Consider the following 20,201-nt stretch of genomic DNA (forward strand, 5'->3'; position numbering starts at 1 on the left):
AGTAGGAGTGAGAAAAACATCACGGGTTGGTGGGAATCGGAGGGCCTGAATTCGGATAGGCAGAGAGTGGCAATGTAGAATGGAGAAAAGCACCACAGGGTGGTCAGCATGGGGAGATCAGGACAGATGCAGTGGCAATGTAGGATAGGTTTCTGATAAACATCGCGGGGTGGTGCGTCTTGTAAGGGTTTCTAACAGGCCATTCATTAGTACGAGTGAGAACAACATCACGGGTCGGTGTGAATGAGGGCCTAAATTAGGATACTCAATGAGTGGCAATGTAGGAAGGAGAAAATCACCACTTGGTGGTCAGCATCGAGAGGGCAGGAAACATGAAGTGGAATGTAGGATAGGTTTCTGAAAAACATCGCGGAGTGGTGCGCATTGTAAGGGTTTATAACAGGCCATTCACTAGTAGGAGTAAGAACAACAGCACGGTGTGGTGTGAATCGGAGGGCCTGAATTAGGATAGGCAGTGAGTGGCAATGAAGAATAGAGAAAAGCACCATGGGGTGGGCAACAGGGGGAGATCAGGAAACATGCAGTGGCAATGTAGGATTAGTTTCTGAAAAATATCATGGGGTGGGGCGCATTATAAGCGTTTCTAACAAGCCATTCACAAGTAGGAGTGAGAAAAACATCACCGGGTGGTGTGAATTGGAGGGCCTGAATTAGGATAGGCAGTGAATGGCAATGTAGGATGGAGAAAAGAACCACTGGTTTGTAAGCATGGGGAGATAATGAAACATGCAGTGGCAATGAAGGATAGGTTTCTGATAAACATCGCAGGGTGGTGGGCACTGTAAGGGTTTCTAACAGGCTATTCACTGGCAGGAGTGAAAAAAACATCACGGGGTGTTTTGATTCGGAGGGCCTGAATTAGAATAGGCAGTGAGTGGCAATGTAGGATGTAGAAAAGCACCACGGTGTGGTCAGCATGGAGAGTTCAGGAAACATGCAGTGGCAATGTAGGATAGGTTTCTGAAAAGCTTCGAGTGTTGGTGCACATTTTAAGGGTTTCTAACAGGCCATTCACTAGTAGGAGTGAAAAAAACATCACGTTGTGTTGTGAGTCGGAGTGCCTGAATCGGGATAGGCAGTGAGTGGTATTGTAAAATATAGAAAAGCACCACGGGGTGGTCTGCATGGGGAGGTCAGGAAACATGCAGAGGCAATGTAGGATAGGTTTCTGAAAAACATCGCGGGGTGACGAGCATTGTAAGGTTTTCTATCAGGCCATTCACTAGTAGGAGTGAGAAAAACATCACGGGCTGGTGTGAATCGGAGGGCGTGAGTTCGGATAGGCAGTGAGTGGCAATGTAGGATGGAGAAAAGCACCACCGTGTGGTCAGCATCGGGAGGTCAGGACAGATGCAGTGGCAATGTAGGATAGTTTTCTGAAAAACATCGCGGTGTGGTGCGCATTGTCAGGGTTTCTAACAGGCCATTCACTAGTAGGAGTGAGAAATACATCATGACGTGTTGTGAATCCGAAGGCCTGAATCAGCTCATTGAGTGGCAATGTAGAGTGGAGAAAAGCTCAACGGGGAGGTCAGAATGGGGAGGTCAGGAAACATGCAGTGGCAATGTATGATAGGTTTCAGAAAAACATCGCGGGGTGGTGCGCATTGTAACTGTTTCTAACAGACCATTCACTAGTAGGAGTGAGAAAAACATCACTGGGTGGTGTGAATCGGAGATCCTGAATCAGTATAGGCAGTGAGTCGCAATGTAGTATAGTGAAAAGCACCACGGGTTTGTCAGCATGGGGAGGTAATGAAACATGCAGTGGCAATGTAGGATACGTTTCTGATAAACATCGCAGGGTGGTGTGCACTGGAAGGGTTTCTAACAGGCCATTCCCTAGAAGGAGTTAGCACAACTTCACAGGGTGGTGTGAATCAGAGGCCTGAATTATAATAGGCAGTGAGTGGCAATGTAGCTTGGAGAAAAGCACCACGGGGTGGTCTGACTGGGGAGGTCAGGAAATATGCAGTGGCAATGTAGGATAGGTTTCTGAAAAACATCGCGGGGTGGTGAGCATTGTAAGGTTTTCTAACAGGCCATTCACTAGCAGGAATAAGAAAACCATCATTGGGTGTTGTGAATCGAAGGGCGTGAATTAGGATAGGCTGTGAGTGGTAATGTAGTATGGAGAAAAGCACCACGGTTTTGTCAGCAAGGGGAGGCAAGTTATCATCCAGTGGCAATGTAGAATAGGTTTCTGATAAAACTCGTTGGGTGGTGCACATTGTAAGGGTTTCTAACAGTCCATACACTAGTAAGAGTGAGAACAACATCACGGGTTGGTATGAATTGGAGGGCGTGAATTAGGAAAGGCATTGAGTGGCAACGTAGGAAGGAGAAAAGCACCACAATGTGGTCAGCATGGGGAGGTTAGGAAACATTCAGTGGCAATGTAGGATAGCTTTCTGATAAACATCGCCGGTTGGTGCGCATTGTAAGGTTTCTAATAGGCCATTCACTAGTGGGAGTGAGAAAAACATCACGGGGTGGTGTGAATCGGAGGGCCTGAATTAGGATAGGCACTGATTGGCAATGTAGGATGGAGAAAATCACCACGGGATGGTCAGCATGGGGAGGTCAGGACACATGCATTGGCAGTGTAGGATAGGTTTTTGAAAAACATCGCGGGGTGGTGCAAATAGTAAGGTTTTCGAACAGGCCATTCACAAGTACGAGTGAGAAAAACATACCGCGGTTGTGTGAATCAGAGGGCATGAATCAGGATAGGCAGTGAGTGGCAATAAAGGATGTAGAAAAGCAAAACAGGGTGGTCAGCATGTGGAGGTCAGGAAACATGCAGTGGCAATGTAGGATAGGATTCTGAAAAAGTTCGCAGTTTGGTGCGAATTGTAAGGGTGTCTAACAGGCCATTCACTAGTAGGAGTGAGAAAAACATCACGGTGTGGTGTGAATCGGAGGACCTGAATCAGGATAGGCAGTGAGTGGCAATGTAAAATGGAGAAAAGCACCACGGGTTAATCAGCATGTGGAGGTCAGGAAACATGCAGTGGCAATGTCGGATAGGTTTCTGAAAAACATCTCGGGGTGTAAGAATTGTAAGGGTTTCTAACAGGCCATTCACTTGTAGGAGTGAGAAAAACATCACGGGTTGGTGTGAATCAGAGGGCCTGTATTAAGAAAGGCAGTGAGTGTCAATGTAGGATGGAGAAAAGCACCACGGGCTGGTCAGCATAGGGAGGTTAGGATACATGCAGTGGCAATATAGGATAGGTTTCTGAAAAACTTAGACGGTTGATGCACATTGTAAGGGTTAGTAACAGGCCATTCACTAGTAGGAGTGAGAAAGACATCACGGGGTGGTGTGAATCGGAAGGCCTGAATCAGGATAGGCAGTGAGGGGCAATGTAGAATGGAGAAAATCACGACGGGATGGTCAGCATGAGGAGGTCTGGAAATATGCAGTGGCAATGTAGGATAGGTTTCTGAAAAACATCGCAGGTTGGTGCGCATTGTAAGGGTTTCTAACAGGCCATTCACTAGTAGGAGTGAGAAAAAGATCACGGCGTGGTGTGAATCGGAGGGCCTGAATCTGGATAGGCAGTGAGTGGCAATGTAAAATGGAGAAAAGTACCACTGGTTGATCCGCATGTGAGTTCAGAAACATGCAGTGGCAATGTAGGATAGGTTTCTGAAAGACATCGCGGGGTGGTGAGAATTGTAAGGTTTCTAACAGGCCATTTACTAGTAGGAGTGAGAAAAACACCATGGCTTGGTGGGAATTGGAGGTTCTGAATCAGGACAAGCTGTGAGTGGCAATGTAGGATGGAGAAAAGCACCATGGGGTGGTCAGCACGTCGAGGTCAGGAAACATGCAGTGGCAATGTAGGCTAGGTTTTTGAAAAACATCGCCGGGTGATGCGCATTGCAAGCCTTTCTAATAGTCCATTCACTAGTGGGAGTGAGAAAAAAATCATGGGGTGGTGTGAATCGGAAGGCCTGAATCAGGATAGGCAAGGAGTGGCAATGTAGGATATAGAAAAGCACAACGGGGTGTTCAGCATAGGGAGGTCAGGAAACATACAGTGGCAATGTAGGATTGGTTTCAGAAAATCTTTGCAGGTTGGTGCGCATTGTAAGGGTTTCTAACAGGCCATTCACTAGTAGGAGTGAGAAAAACATCACGTTGTGGAGTGAATCAGAGGCCTGAATCAGGATACGCAAGGAGTGGCAATGTAGGATATACAAAAGCACAACGGGGTGTTCAGCATAGGGAGGTCAGGAAACCTGCAGTGGCAATGTAGGATTGGTTTCTGAAAATCTTCGCAGGTTGGTGCGCATTGTAAGGGTTTCTAACAGACCATTAACTAGTAGGAGTGAGAAAAACCCCACGGCGTGATGTGAATCAGTGGGCCTGAATCAGGATAGGCAGCGAGTGGCAATGTAAAATTGACAAAAGCACCATGGGTTGATCAGAATCGGGACGTCAGGAAACATGCAGTGGCAATATAGGATAGGTTTCTGAAAAACATCCCGGGGTGGTGCGCATTGTAAGGGTTTCTAACAGGCCATTCACTAGTAGGAGTCTGAAAATCATCACGGGGTGGAGTGAATCGGAGGGACTGAATTGGGATAGGCAGTGAGTGGCAATGTAAGATGGAGAAAAGCACCAGGGGTGGTCAGCATGGGGACATGAAGAAACATGCAGTGGCAATTTAGGATCTGTTTCTGAAAAACATCGCGGCGAGGTGCGCATTGTAAGGATTTCTAACAGGCCATTCACTACAAGGAGTGAGAAAAAAATCACGGCGTGGTGAGTTTCAGAGGGCCTGAATCAGGATAGGCAGTGAGTGGCAATGTAGGATGGAGAAAAGCACCACGGGGTGGTCAGCATGTTGAGGTCAGGAAACATGCAGTGGAAATGTAGGATACGTTTCTCAAAAAGATCGCCGGGTGGTGCGCATTGTACTGGTTTCTAACAGGCCATTCACTAGTAGAAGTGAGAAAAACATCACGGGGTTGTGTGAATTGAAAGGCCTGAATCAAGATAGACAGTGAGTGGCAATGTAGGATGGAGAAAAGCACCATGGGTTGGTGAGCATGGGGAGGTTAGAAAACATGCAATGGCAATGTAGGATAGTTTTTCTGAAAAACATCGCGGGGTGGTACGCGTTGTAAGTGTTTGTAGCAGGCCATTCACTAGTAGGATTTGAAAAACATCACGGGGTGGTGTGAATAGGAGGGCTTAAATTCGGATAGGCAGTGAGTGGCAATGAAGAATGGAGAAAAGCACCACGGGGTGGACAACATGGGGAGGTCAGGAAACATGCAGTGGCAATGTAGGATATGTTTCTGAAAAACATCGTGGGTTCGTGCGCATTGTAAGGCTTTCTAACAAGCCATTCAGAAGTAGGAGTGAAAAAACCTCATGGGGTGTTGTGAATCAGAGGGCCTTAATTAGGATAGGCATTGAGTTTCAATGTAGGATTGTGAAAAGCACCACAGGGTGGTCAGCATGGGGTGGGCAGTAAACATGCAGTGGCAATGTAGGACAGGTTTCTGATAAACATCACTGGGTGGTGCGCATTGTAAGGGTTTCTAAGAGGCCATTCACTAGTAGGAGTGAGAAATAATTCACGGGGTGGTGTGAATGGGAAAGCCTGAATGAGGATAGGCAGTGAGTGGCAATGTAGGATGGAGAAAAGCAGTACGGTATGGTGAGCATGGTGAGGTCAGGAAACATGCAGTGGCAATGTAGTATAGATTTCTGAAAAACATCGCGGGGTGGTGCGCATTGTAAGGGTTTCTAAAAGGCCATTCACTAGTAGGAGTGAGAAAAACATAACGGGGTGGTGCGAATCGGAGGGCCTGAATCAGGATAGGCAGTGAGTGGCAATGTAGGATGTAGAAAAACACCACGGGGTGGTCAGCATGGGGAGGTCAGGAAACATGCATTGGCAATGTAGGATAGGTTTCTTAAAAACATCGCCGGGTGGTGCGCATTGTAAGTGTTTCTAACAAGCCATTCACTAGTAGGGGTGAGAAAAACATCACGGGGTGTTGTAAATCAGAGGGCCTGAATTATGATACTCAGTGAGTGGCAATGTAGGATGGAGAAAAACACCACGGGGTGGTCAGCATGGTGAGGTCAGGAAACATGCAGTGGAAATGTAGGATACGTTTCTGAAAAAGATCGCGGGGTGGTGTGCATTGTAAGGGTTTCTAACAGGCCATTCACTAGTAGAAGTGAGAAAAACATCATGGGGTGGTGTGAATTGAAAGGCCTGAATCAAGATAGACAGTGAGTGGCAATGTAGGATGAAGAAAAGCACCATGGGTTGGTGAGCATGGGGAGGTCAGGAAACATGCAATGGCAATGTAGGATAGTTTTTCTGAAAAGCATCGCGGGGTGGTATGCGTTGTAAGTGTTTGTAGCAGGCCATTCACTATTAGGATTGAGAAAAACATCACGGGGTGGTGTGAATAGGAGGGCTTGAATTCGGATAGGCAGTGAGTGGCAATGAAGAATGGAGAAAAGCACCACGGGGTGGTCAACATGGGGAGGTCAGGAAACATGCAGTGGCAATGTAGGATAGGTTTCTGAAAAACATCGTGGGTTGGTGCGCATTGTAAGGCTTTCTAACAAGCCATTCAGAAGTAGGAGTGAAAAAACGTCATGGGGTGGTGTGAATCAGAGGGCCTTAATTAGGATAGGCATTGAGTTTCAATGTAGGATTGTGAAAAGCACCACAGGGTGGTCAGCATGGGGTGGTCAGGAAACATGCAGTGGCAATGTAGGACAGGTTTCTGAAAAACATCGAGGGGTGGTGCGCATTGTAAGGGTTTCTAAGAGGCCATTCACTAGTAGGAGTGAGAAATACTTCACGGGGTGGTGTGAATGGGAACGCCTGAATGAGGATAGGCAGTGAGTGGCAATGTAGGATGGAGAAAAGCAATACGGTATGTTGAGCATGGTGAGGTCAGGAAACATGCAGTGGCAATGTAGTATAGATTTCTGAAAAATATTGCGGGGTGGTGCGCATTGTAAGGGTTTCTAAAAGGCCATTCACTAGTAGGAGTGAGAAAAACATAACGGGGTGGTGCGAATCGGAGGGCCTGAATCAGAATAGGCAGTGAGTGGCCATGTATGATGTAGAAAAACACCACGGGGTGGTCAGCATGGGGAGGTCAGGAAACATGCAGCGGCAATGTGTGATAGCTTTCTGAAAAACATCGCGGGTTGGTGCGCATTGTCAGGGTTTCTAACAGGCCATTCACAACTAGGAATGAAAAAAACATCACGGGGTGGTGTGAATCAGAGTGCCTGAATAAGGATAGGCTGTGTGTGGCAATGTAGGATGGAGAAAAGCACCACGGGTTTGTCAGCCTGAGGAGGAAAGGAAACATGCACTGGCAATGTAGAATAGGTTTCTGATAAACATCACTGGGTGTTGCCCATTGTAAGGGTTTCTAACAGGCCATACACTAGTAGGAGTGAGAAGAACATCACGGGGTGGTGTGAATTGGAGGGCCTGAATTAGTATAGGCATTGAGTGGCAATGTAGGATGGAGAAAAGCACCACGGGGTGGTCAGCATGGGGAGGTGAGGAATCATGCAGTGGCAATGTAGGATAGGTTTCTGAAAAGAAAAGCTGGGTGGTGCTCATGGTCAGGGTTTCTAACAGGCCATTCAATAGTAGGAGTGAGAAAAATATCACGGGGTGGTGTGAATCAGATGTTCTGAATTTGGGTAGGCAGTGAGTGTCAATGTAGGATGGAGAAAAGCACCATGGGGTGGTCAGCCTGGGGAGGTCAGGAAACATGCATTGGCAATGTAGGATAGGTTTCTGAAAAACATCGCCGTGTGGTGTGCATTGTAAGGGTTTCTAACAGGCCATTCACAAGTAGGAGTGAGAAAAACATCACAGGGTGGTGTGAATTGGAAGGCCTGAATGAGGATATGTCGGGATAGGCAGTGAGTGGTAATGTAAAATGGAGAAAAGCACCATGGTTTGGTAAACATATGGAGGACAGGAAACATGCAGTGGCAATGTAGGATAGGTTTCTGAAAAACATCGCGGGGTTGTGCACATTGTAAGGGTTTCTGACAGGACATTCACTAATAGGAGTGAGAAAAACATCACAGGTTGGTGTTTATCAGAGGGCCTGAATCAGGATAGGCAGTGAGTGGCAATGTAGGATGGAGAAAAGCACGACGGGGTGGTCAGGATGGGGAGGTCAGCAAACATGCAGTGGCAATGTAGCATAGGTTTCTCAAAAACATCGTGGGTGGTGCACATTGTAAGGGTTTATAACAGGCCATTAACTACTAGGAGTGAGACATACATCATGGTGTGGTGTGAATCAGAGGGCCTGAATCAGAAAAGGCAGTGAGAGGTAATGTAAAATGGAGAAAAGCACCACGGGTTGGTGAGCATGGGGAGGTCAGGAAACATGCAGTGGCAATATAGGATAGGTTTGTGAAAAACATCACGTGGTGCAGAGAATTGAAAGGGTTTCTAACAGGCCATTTTCTAGTAGGAGTGAGAAAAACATCACGGGGTGGTGTTAATCAGAGGGCCTGAATTAGGAGAGGCAGCGAATGGCAATGTAGGATGGAGAAAAGCACCAGGGGTTGGTCAGCATGGGGAGGTCAGGAAACATGCATTGGCAATGTAGGATAGGTTTCTGAAAAACAACGCGGGGTGGTGCGCATTGTAAGGATTTCTAACAGGCCATTGACTAGTAGGAGCGAGAAAAACATCACGGTGTGGTGTGAATCAGAGGGGCTGAATCATGATAAGCAGTAAGTGGCAATGTAGGATGGAGAAAAGCACCAGGGGAGGTCAGCATGGGGAGGGCAGGAATCATTCACTGGCAGTGTAGGATAGGTTACTGAAAAACATCGTGGGTTGGTGCGCATTGTAAGGGTTTCTTAAAGGCCCTTCACTAGTAGGAGTGAAAAAAACATCAGGGGTGTTGTGAATTGGAGGGCCTGAATTAAAATCGGCAGTGAGTGACAATGTAGGATGGAGAAGAGCACCACGGGTTGGTCAGCATGGGGAGGTCAGGAAACAGGCAGTGGCAATGTAGGATAGGTTTCTGAAAAACATCACGGGGTGGTGCGCATTGTAAGGGTTTCTAACAGGCCATTCACTAGTAGGAGTGAGAAAGACATCATTGGGTGGTGTGAATCGGAAGGCCTGTATCAGGATAGGAAGTGAGGGGCAATGTAGAATGGAAAATATCACCACGGGATTGTCACCTTGGGGAGGTCAGGAAATATGCATTGGCAATGTAGGATAGGTTTCTGAAAAACATCGCAGGTTGGTGTGCATTGTAAGGGTTTCTAACAGGCCATTCACTAGTAGGAGTGAGAAAAAGATCATGGCGTGGTGTGAATCGGAGGGCCTGAATCAGGATAGGCAGTGAGTGGCAATGTAAAATGGAGAAAAGCACCACTGGTTGATCCGCATGGGAGTTCAGGAAACATGCAGTGGCAATATAGGATAGGTTTCTGGAAAACATCGCGGGGTGGTGAGAATTGTAAGGGTTTCTAACAGGCCATTCACTAGTAGGAGTGTGCAAAACATCACGTTGTGGTGTGAATCGGAGGGCCTGAATTAGGATAGGCAGTGAGTGGCAATGAAGGATGGAGAAATGCAAAACGTGGTGGTCAGGATGGGGAGGTCAGGAAACATGCAGTGGCAATGTATGATAGGATTCTTAAAAACATCGTGGGGTGCTGTGCATTGTAAGGGTTGCAAGGCCATTCACTAGTAGGAGTGAGAAAAACATCACGGGGTGGTGTGAATCGGAGGGCCTGAATCAGGATAGGCAGTGAGTGGCAATGAAGAATAGAGAAAAGCACCATGGGGTGGGCAACAGGGGGAGATCAGGAAACATGCAGTGGCAATGTAGGATTAGTTTCTGAAAAACATCATGGGGTGGGGCGCATTATAAGCGTTTCTAACAAGCCATTCACAAGTAGGAGTGAGAAAAACATCACCGGGTGGTGTGAATTGGAGGGCCTGAATTAGGATAGGCAGTGAATGGCAATATAGGATGGAGAAAAGAACCACTGGTTTGTAAGCATGGGGAGATAATGAAACATGCAGTAGCAATGAAGGATAGGTTTCTGATAAACATCACGGGGTGGTGGGTATTGTAAGGGTTTCTAACAGGCTATTCACTGGTAGGAGTGAAAAAAACATCACGGGGTGTTTTGAATCAGAGGGCCTGAATCAGAATAGGCAGTGAGTGGCAATGTAGGATGTAGAAAAGCACCACGGGGTAGTCAGCATGGGGAGGTCAGGAAACATGCAGTGGCAATGTAGGATAGGTTTCTGAAAAGCTTCGCGGGTTGGTGCACATTTTAAGGGTTTCTAACAGGCCATTCACTAGGAGGAGTGAAAAAAACATCACGGTGTGGTGTGAATCGGAGGGCCTGAATCGGGATTGGCAGTGAGTGGTAAAGTAAAAGGGAGAAAAGCACCGCGGGGTGGTCAGGATGGGGAGGTCAGGAAACATGCAGAGGCAATTTAGGATAGGTTTCTGAAAAACATCGCAGGGTGGCGAGCATTGTAAGGTTTTCTATCAGGCCATTCACTAGTAGGAGTGAGAAAAACATCACGGGGTGGTGTGAATAGGAGGGCCTGAATTCGGATAGGCAGTGAGTGGCAATGTAGGATGGAGAAAAGCAAAACAGGGTGGTCAGCATGGGGAGGTCAGGACAGATGCAGTGGCAATGTAGGATAGGTTCCTGCAAATCATCGCGGTGTGGTGCGCATTGTCAGGGTTTCGAACAGGCCATTCATTAGTAGGAGTGAGATATACATCATGATGTATTGTGAATCCGAGTGCCTGAATCAGCACAGACAGTGAGTGGCCATGTATAATAGAGAAAAGCAGAACGGGGAGATCAGGATGGCTAGGTCAGGAAACATGCTGTGGCAATGTATGATAGGTTTCTGAAAAACATCACAGGGTGGTGCGCATTGTCAGGGTTTCTAACAGGCCATTCACTAGTAGGAGTGAGAAAAACATCACGGGGTGGTGTGAATCGGAGGTCCTGAATTAGGTTAGGCAGTGAGTGGCAATGTAGGATGGAGAAAAGCACCACGGGGTGGTCAGCATGGGGAGGTCAGGAAACATGCAGTGGCAATGTAGGATAGGCTTTGAAAATCATTGCGTGGCGGTGCGCATTGTAAGGGTTTCTAACACGGAATTCACGAGTAGGAGTGAGAAAAACATCACGGGGTGGTGTGAATCCGAGGGCTTGAATCAGTATAGGCAGGGATTCGCAATGTAGGATGGAGAAAAGCACCCCGGGTTTGTCAGCATGGGGAGGTAATGAAACATGCAGTGGCAATGTAGGATACGTTTCTGATAATCATCACAGGGTGGTGCGCATTGTAAGATTTTCTAACAGGCCATTCCCTAGAAGGAGTGAGAACAACATCACTGGGTGGTGTGAATGGGATGGCCTGAATTAGAATAGGCAGTGAGTGGCAATGTAGGTTGTAGAAAAGCACCACGGGGTGGTCTACCTGGGGAGGTCAGAAAACATGCCATGGCAATGTATGATAGGTTTCTGAAAAACATCGTGGGGTGGTGAGCATTGTAAGGTTTTCTAACAGGCCATTCACTAGCAGGAGTAAGAAGAACATCACGGGGTGTTGTCAATCGGAGGGCCTGAATTCGGTTAGGCAGAGAGTGGCAATTTAGGATGGAGAAAAGCACCACAGGGTGGTCAGCATGGGGAGGTCAGGACAGATGCAGTGGCAATGTAGGATAGGTTTCTGAAAAACATCACGGTGTGGTGCGCATTGTCAGGGTTTGTAACAGGCCATTCACTAGTAGGAGTGAGAAATACATCATGATGTCATGTGAATCGGAGGGCCTGAATCAGCACAGACAGTTAGTGGCCATGTAGAATGGAGAAAAGTAGAACAGGGAGGTCAGGTTGGGGAGGTCAGGAAACATGCAGTGGCAATGTATGATAGGTTTCTGAAAAACATCACGAGTTGGTGCGCATTTTCAGGGTTTCAAACAGGCCATTCACTAGAAGGAGTGAGAAAAACATCACGGGGTGGTGTGATTCGGCGGTCCTGAATTAGGTTAGGCAGTGAGTGGCAATGTAGGATGGAGAAAAGCACCACGGGGTGGTCAGCATGGGGAGGTCAGGGAACATGCAGTGGCAACAATGTATGATAGGTTTCTGAAAAACGTCGCGGGTTGGTGCGCATTGCAACTGTTTCTAACAGGCCATGCACTAGTAGGAGTTCTGAAAAACATCAAGGGCTGATGTGAATAGGTGGTCCTGAATTAGGATAGGCAGTGAGTGGTAATGTAGGATGGAGAAAATCACCTTGGGTGGTCAGCATGGGGAGGTGAGGAATCATGCAGTGGCAATGTAGAATAGGTTTTGAAAATCATCGCAGGGTGGTCCGCATTGTAAGGGTTTCTAACAGGGCATTCACTAGTAGGAGTGAGAAAAACATCACGGGGTGGTGTGAACCGGAGGGCCTGAATTAGGATAGGCAGTGAGTGGCAATGTAGGATGGAGAAAAGCACCATGCGGTGGTCAGCATGGGGAGGTCAGGAATCATGCAGTGGCAATGTAGGATAGGTTTCTGAAAATCATAGCAGGGTGGTGCGCATTGTAACGGTTTCTAACAGGCTATTCACTGGTAGGAGTGAAAAAAACATCACGGGGTGGTGTGAATCTGATCGCCTGAATCAGGATAGGCAGTGAGTGGCAATGTAGGATGTAGAAAAGCACCATGGGCAGGTCAGCATGGAGAGTTCAGGAAACATGCAGTGGCAATATAGGATAGGTTTCTGAAAAACATCGCAGGGTGCTGCGCATTGTAAGGGTTTCTAACAGGCCATTCACTAGTAGGAGTGAGAAATACATCATGATGTGGTGTGAATCCGAGGGCCTGAATCAGCATAGACAGTGAGTGGCAATGTAGAATGGAGAAAAGCACAACGGGGTGGTCAGGATGGGGAGGTCAGGAAACATGCAGTGGCAATGTAGGATAGGTTTATGAAAAACATTGCGGGGTCGGGTGCATTGTAAGTTTTTCTATCAGGCCATTCTTTAGTAGGAGTGAGAAAAACATCACGGGTTGGTGGGAATCGGAGGGCCTGAATTCGGATAGGCAGAGAGTGGCAATGTAGAATGCAGAAAAGCACCACAGGGTGGTCAGCATGGGGAGATCAGGAGAGATGCAGTGGCAATGTAGGATAGGTTTCTGATAAACATCGCGGGGTGGTGCGTCTTGTAAGGGTTTCTAACAGGTCATTCATTAGTACGAGTGAGAACAACATCACGGGTCGGTGTGAATGAGGGCCTAAATTAGGATACTCAATGAGTGGCAATGTAGGAAGGAGAAAATCACCACTTGGTGTTCAGCATCGGGAGGTCAGGAAACATGAAGTGCAATGTAGGATAGGTTTCTGAAAAACATCGCGGAGTGGTGCGCATTGTAAGGGTTTATAACAGGCCATTCACTAGTAGGAGTAAGAACAACAGCACGGTGTGGTGTGAATCGGAGGGCCTGAATTATGATAGGCAGTGAGTGGCAATGAAGAATAGAGAAAAGCACCATGGGGTGGGCAACAGGGGGAGATCAGGAAACATGCAGTGGCAATGTAGGATTAGTCTCTGAAAAACATCATGGGGTGGGGCGCATTATAAGCGTTTCTAACAAGCCATTCACAAGTAGGAGTGAGAAAAACATCACCGGGTGGTGTGAATTGGAGGGCCTGAATTAGGATAGGCAGTGAATGGCAATGTAGGATGGAGAAAAGAACCACTGGTTTGTAAGCATGGGGAGATAATGAAACATGCAGTGGCAATGAAGGATAGGTTTCTGATAAACATCGCAGGGTGGTGGGCATTGTAAGGGTTTCTAACAGGCTATTCACTGGTAGGAGTGAAAAAACCATCACGGGGTGTTTTGAATCGGAGGGCCTGAATCAGAATAGGCAGTGAGTGGCAATGTAGGATGTAGAAAAGCACCACAGGGTGGTCTGCATGGGGAGGTCAGGAAACATGCAGAGGCAATGTAGGATAGGTTTCTGAAAAACATCGCGGGGTGACGAGCATTGTAAGGTTTTCTATCAGGCCATTCACTAGTAGGAGTGAGAAAAACATCACGGGCTGGTGTGAATCGGAGGGCGTGAATTCGGATAGGCAGTGAGTGGCAATGTAGGATGGAGAAAAGCACAACCGTGTGGTCAGCATCGGGAGGTCAGGACAGATGCAGTGGCAATGTAGGATAGGTTTCTGAAAAACATCGCGGTGTGGTGCGCATTGTCAGGGTTTCTAATAGGCCATTCACTAGTAGGAGTGAGAAATACATCATGACGTGTTGTGAATCCGAAGGCCTGAATCAGCTCAGACATTGAGTGGCAATGTAGAGTGGAGACAAGCTCAACGGGGAGGTCAGGATGGGGAGGTCAGGAAACATGCAGTGGCAATGTAGGATAGGTTTCTGAAAAACATCGCGGAGCGGTGAGAATTGTAAGGGTTTCCAACAGGCCATTCACTAGTAGGAGAGAGAAAAACATCACGCGGTCGTGTGAATCGGAGGGCCTGAATTAGGATAGGCAGTGAGTGGCAATGTAGGATGTAGAAAAGCACCATGGGTTGGTCAGCATGGGGAGGTCAGGAAACATGCAGTGGCAATGTACGATAGATTTCTGAAAAACATCGCGGGGTTGTGCACATTGTAAGGGTTTCTGACAGGACATTCACTAATAAGAGTGAGAAAAACATCACAGGTTTGTGTTTATCGGAGGGCCTGAATCAGGATAGGCAGTGAGTGGCAATATAGGAGGGAGAAAAGCACGACGGGGTGGTCAGGATGGGGAGGTCAGCAAACATGCAGTGGCAATGTAGCATAGGTTTCTCAAAAACATCGTGGGTGGTGCACATTGTAAGGGTTTATAACAGGCCATTAACTACTAGGAATGAGACATACATCATGGTGTGGTGTGAATCAGAGGGCCTGAATCAGAAAAGGCAGTGAGAGGTAATGTAAAATGGAGAAAAGCACCACGGGTTGGTGAGCATGGGGAGGTCAGGAAACATGCAGTGGCAACAATGTATGATAGGTTTCTGAAAAACGTGGCGGGTTGGTGCCCATTGCAACTGTTTCTAACAGGCCATGCACTAGTAGGAGTTCTGACAAACATCAAGGGCTGATGTGAATAGGTGGTCCTGAATTAGGATAGGCAGTGAGTGGTAATGTAGGATGGAGAAAATCACCTCGGGTGGTCAGCATGGGGAGGTGAGGAATCATGCAGTGGCAATGTAGGATAGGTTTTGAAAATCATCGCAGGGTGGTCCGCATTGTAAGGGTTTCTAACAGGGCATTCACTAGTAGGAGTGAGAAAAACATCACGGGGTGTTGTGAATCGGAGGGCCTGAATCAGTGTAGGCAGTGAGTGGCAATGTAGGTTGGAGAAATGCACCACAGGGTGGTCAGCACGGTGAGGTCAGGAAACATGCAGTGGCAATGAAGGATAGGTTTCTGATAAGCATCAGGGGGTGATGCGCATTGTAACGGTTTCTAACAGGTCATTCACTAGTAGGAGTAAGAAAAACATCACGGGGTGGTGTGAACCGGAGGGCCTGAATTAGGATAGGCAGTGAGTTGCAATGTAGGATGGAGAAAAGCACCATGCGGTGGTCAGCATGGGGAGGTCAGGAATCATGCAGTGGCAATGTAGGATAGGTTTCTGAAAATCATAGCAGGGTGGTGCGCATTGTAACGGTTTCTAACAGGCTATTCACTGGTAGGAGTGAAAAAAACATCACGGGGTGGTGTGAATCTGATGGCCTGAATCAGGATAGGCAGTGAGTGGCAATGTAGGATGTAGAAAAGCACCATGGGCAGGTCAGCATGGAGAGTTCAGGAAACATGCAGTGGCAATATAGGATAGGTTTCTGAAAAACATCTCAGGGTGCTGCGCATTGTAAGAGTTTCTAACAGGCCATTCACTAGTAGGAGTGAGAAATACATCATGATGTGGTGTGAATCCGAGGGCCTGAATCAGCATAGACAGTGAGTGGCAATGTAGAATGGAGAAAAGCACAACGGGGTGGTCAGGATAGGGAGGTCAGGAAACATGCAGTGGCAATGTAGGATAGGTTTATGAAAAACATTGCGGGGTGGTGTGCATTGTAAGTTTTTCTATCAGGCCATTCTTTAGTAGGAGTGAGAAAAACATCACGGGTTGGTGGGAATCGGAGGGCCTGAATTCGGATAGGCAGAGAGTGGCAATGTAGAATGCAGAAAAGCACCACAGGGTGGTCAGCAAGGGGAGATCAGGACAGATGCAGTGGCAATGTAGGATAGGTTTCTGATAAACATCGCGGGGTGGTGCGTCTTGTAAGGGTTTCTAACAGGCCATTCATTAGTACGAGTGAGAACAACATCACGGGTCGGTGTGAATGAGGGCCTAAATTAGGATACTCAATGAGTGGCAATGTAGGAAGGAGAAAATCACCACTTGGTGGTCAGCATCGGGAGGTCAGGAAACATGAAGTGCAATGTAGGATAGGTTTCTGAAAAACATCGCGGAGTGGTGCGCATTGTAAGGGTTTATAACAGGCCATTCACTAGTAGGAGTAAGAACAACAGCACGGTGTGGTGTGAATCGGAGGGCCTGAATTAGGATAGGCTGTGAGTGGCAATGAAGAATAGAGAAAAGCACCATGGGGTGGGCAACAGGGGGAGATCAGGAAACATGCAGTGGCAATGTAGGATTAGTTTCTGAAAAACATCATGGGGTGGGGCGCATTATAAGCGTTTCTAACAAGCCATTCACAAGTAGGAGTGAGAAAAACATCACCGGGTGGTGTGAATTGGAGGGCCTGAATTAGGATAGGCAGTGAATGGCAATGTAGGATGGAGAAAAGAACCACTGGTTTGTAAGCATGGGGAGATAATGAAACATGCAGTGGCAATGAAGGATAGGTTTCTGATAAACATCGCAGGGTGGTGGGCATTGTAAGGGTTTCTAACATTCTATTCACTGGTAGGAGTGAAAAAAACATCACGGTGTGTTTTGAATCGGAGGGCCTGAATCAGAATAGGCAGTGAGTGGCAATGTAGGATGTAGAAATGCACCACGGGGTGGTCAGCATGGAGAGTTCAGGAAACATGCAGTGGCAATGTAGGATAGGTTTCTGAAAAGCTTCGCGGGTTGGTGCACATTTTAAGGGTTTAAAACAGGCCATTCACTAGTAGGAGTGAAAAAAACATCACGTTGTGGTGTGAATCGGAGGGCCTGAATCGGGATAGGCAGTGAGTGGTAATGTAAAATATAGAAAAGCACCATGGGGTGGTCTGCATCGGGAGGTCAGGAAACATGCAGAGGCAATGTAGGATAGGTTTCTGAAAAACATCGCGGGGTGACGAGCATTGTAAGATTTTCTATCAGGCCATTCACTAGTAGGAGTGAGAAAAACATCACGGGCTGGTGTGAATCGGAGGGCGTGAATTCGGATAGGCAGTGAGTGGCAATGTAGGATGGAGAAAAGCACCACCGTGTGGTCAGCATCGGGAGGTCAGGACAGATGCAGTGGCAATGTAGGATAGGTTTCTGAAAAACATCGCGGTGTGGTGCGCATTGTCAGGGTTTCTAACAGGCCATTCACTAGTAGGAGTGAGAAATACATCATGACGTGTTGTGATTCCGAAGGCCTGAATCAGCTCAGACATTGAGTGGCAATGTAGAGTGGAGACAAGCTCAACGGGGAGATCAGGATGGGGATGTCAGGAAACATGCAGTGGCAACGTATGATAGGTTTCGGAAAAACATCGCGGGTTGGTGCGCATTGTAACTGTTTCTAACAGACCATTCACTAGTAGGAGTGAGAAAAACATCACGTTGTGGAGTGAATCAGAGGCCTGAATCAGGATACGCAAGGAGTGGCAATGTAGGATATACAAAAGCACAACGGGGTGTTCAGCATAGGGAGGTCAGGAAACCTGCAGTGGCAATGTAGGATTGGTTTCTGAAAATCTTCGCAGGTTGGTGCGCATTGTAAGGGTTTCTAACAGACCATTAACTAGTAGGAGTGAGAAAAACCCCACGGCGTGATGTGAATCAGTGGGCCTGAATCAGGATAGGCAGCGAGTGGCAATGTAAAATTGACAAAAGCACCATGGGTTGATCAGAATCGGGACGTCAGGAAACATGCAGTGGCAATATAGGATAGGTTTCTGAAAAACATCCCGGGGTGGTGCGCATTGTAAGGGTTTCTAACAGGCCATTCACTAGTATGAGTCTGAAAATCATCACGGGGTGGAGTGAATCGGAGGGACTGAATTGGGATAGGCAGTGAGTGGCAATGTAAGATGGAGAAAAGCACCAGGGGTGGTCAGCATGGGGACATGAAGAAACATGCAGTGGCAATTTAGGATCTGTTTCTGAAAAACATCGCGGCGAGGTGCGCATTGTAAGGATTTCTAACAGGCCATTCACTACAAGGAGTGAGAAAAAAATCACGGCGTGGTGAGTTTCAGAGGGCCTGAATCAGGATAGGCAGTGAGTGGCAATGTAGGATGGAGAAAAGCACCACGGGGTGGTCAGCATGTTGAGGTCAGGAAACATGCAGTGGAAATGTAGGATACGTTTCTCAAAAAGATCGCCGGGTGGTGCGCATTGTACTGGTTTCTAACAGGCCATTCACTAGTAGAAGTGAGAAAAACATCACGGGGTTGTGTGAATTGAAAGGCCTGAATCAAGATAGACAGTGAGTGGCAATGTAGGATGGAGAAAAGCACCATGGGTTGGTGAGCATGGGGAGGTTAGAAAACATGCAATGGCAATGTAGGATAGTTTTTCTGAAAAACATCGCGGGGTGGTACGCGTTGTAAGTGTTTGTAGCAGGCCATTCACTAGTAGGATTTGAAAAACATCACGGGGTGGTGTGAATAGGAGGGCTTAAATTCGGATAGGCAGTGAGTGGCAATGAAGAATGGAGAAAAGCACCACGGGGTGGACAACATGGGGAGGTCAGGAAACATGCAGTGGCAATGTAGGATATGTTTCTGAAAAACATCGTGGGTTCGTGCGCATTGTAAGGCTTTCTAACAAGCCATTCAGAAGTAGGAGTGAAAAAACCTCATGGGGTGTTGTGAATCAGAGGGCCTTAATTAGGATAGGCATTGAGTTTCAATGTAGGATTGTGAAAAGCACCACAGGGTGGTCAGCATGGGGTGGGCAGTAAACATGCAGTGGCAATGTAGGACAGGTTTCTGATAAACATCACTGGGTGGTGCGCATTGTAAGGGTTTCTAAGAGGCCATTCACTAGTAGGAGTGAGAAATAATTCACGGGGTGGTGTGAATGGGAAAGCCTGAATGAGGATAGGCAGTGAGTGGCAATGTAGGATGGAGAAAAGCAGTACGGTATGGTGAGCATGGTGAGGTCAGGAAACATGCAGTGGCAATGTAGTATAGATTTCTGAAAAACATCGCGGGGTGGTGCGCATTGTAAGGGTTTCTAAAAGGCCATTCACTAGTAGGAGTGAGAAAAACATAACGGGGTGGTGCGAATCGGAGGGCCTGAATCAGGATAGGCAGTGAGTGGCAATGTAGGATGTAGAAAAACACCACGGGGTGGTCAGCATGGGGAGGTCAGGAAACATGCATTGGCAATGTAGGATAGGTTTCTTAAAAACATCGCCGGGTGGTGCGCATTGTAAGTGTTTCTAACAAGCCATTCACTAGTAGGGGTGAGAAAAACATCACGGGGTGTTGTAAATCAGAGGGCCTGAATTATGATACTCAGTGAGTGGCAATGTAGGATGGAGAAAAACACCACGGGGTGGTCAGCATGGTGAGGTCAGGAAACATGCAGTGGAAATGTAGGATACGTTTCTGAAAAAGATCGCGGGGTGGTGTGCATTGTAAGGGTTTCTAACAGGCCATTCACTAGTAGAAGTGAGAAAAACATCATGGGGTGGTGTGAATTGAAAGGCCTGAATCAAGATAGACAGTGAGTGGCAATGTAGGATGAAGAAAAGCACCATGGGTTGGTGAGCATGGGGAGGTCAGGAAACATGCAATGGCAATGTAGGATAGTTTTTCTGAAAAGCATCGCGGGGTGGTATGCGTTGTAAGTGTTTGTAGCAGGCCATTCACTATTAGGATTGAGAAAAACATCACGGGGTGGTGTGAATAGGAGGG

The sequence above is a fragment of the Cavia porcellus genome, unplaced genomic scaffold, assembly GCF_034190915.1.
Source record: "Cavia porcellus strain 051 isolate PalLab524CR breed Dunkin Hartley unplaced genomic scaffold, mCavPor4.1 scaffold_2, whole genome shotgun sequence".
Lineage (NCBI taxonomy): Eukaryota > Metazoa > Chordata > Mammalia > Rodentia > Caviidae > Cavia > Cavia porcellus.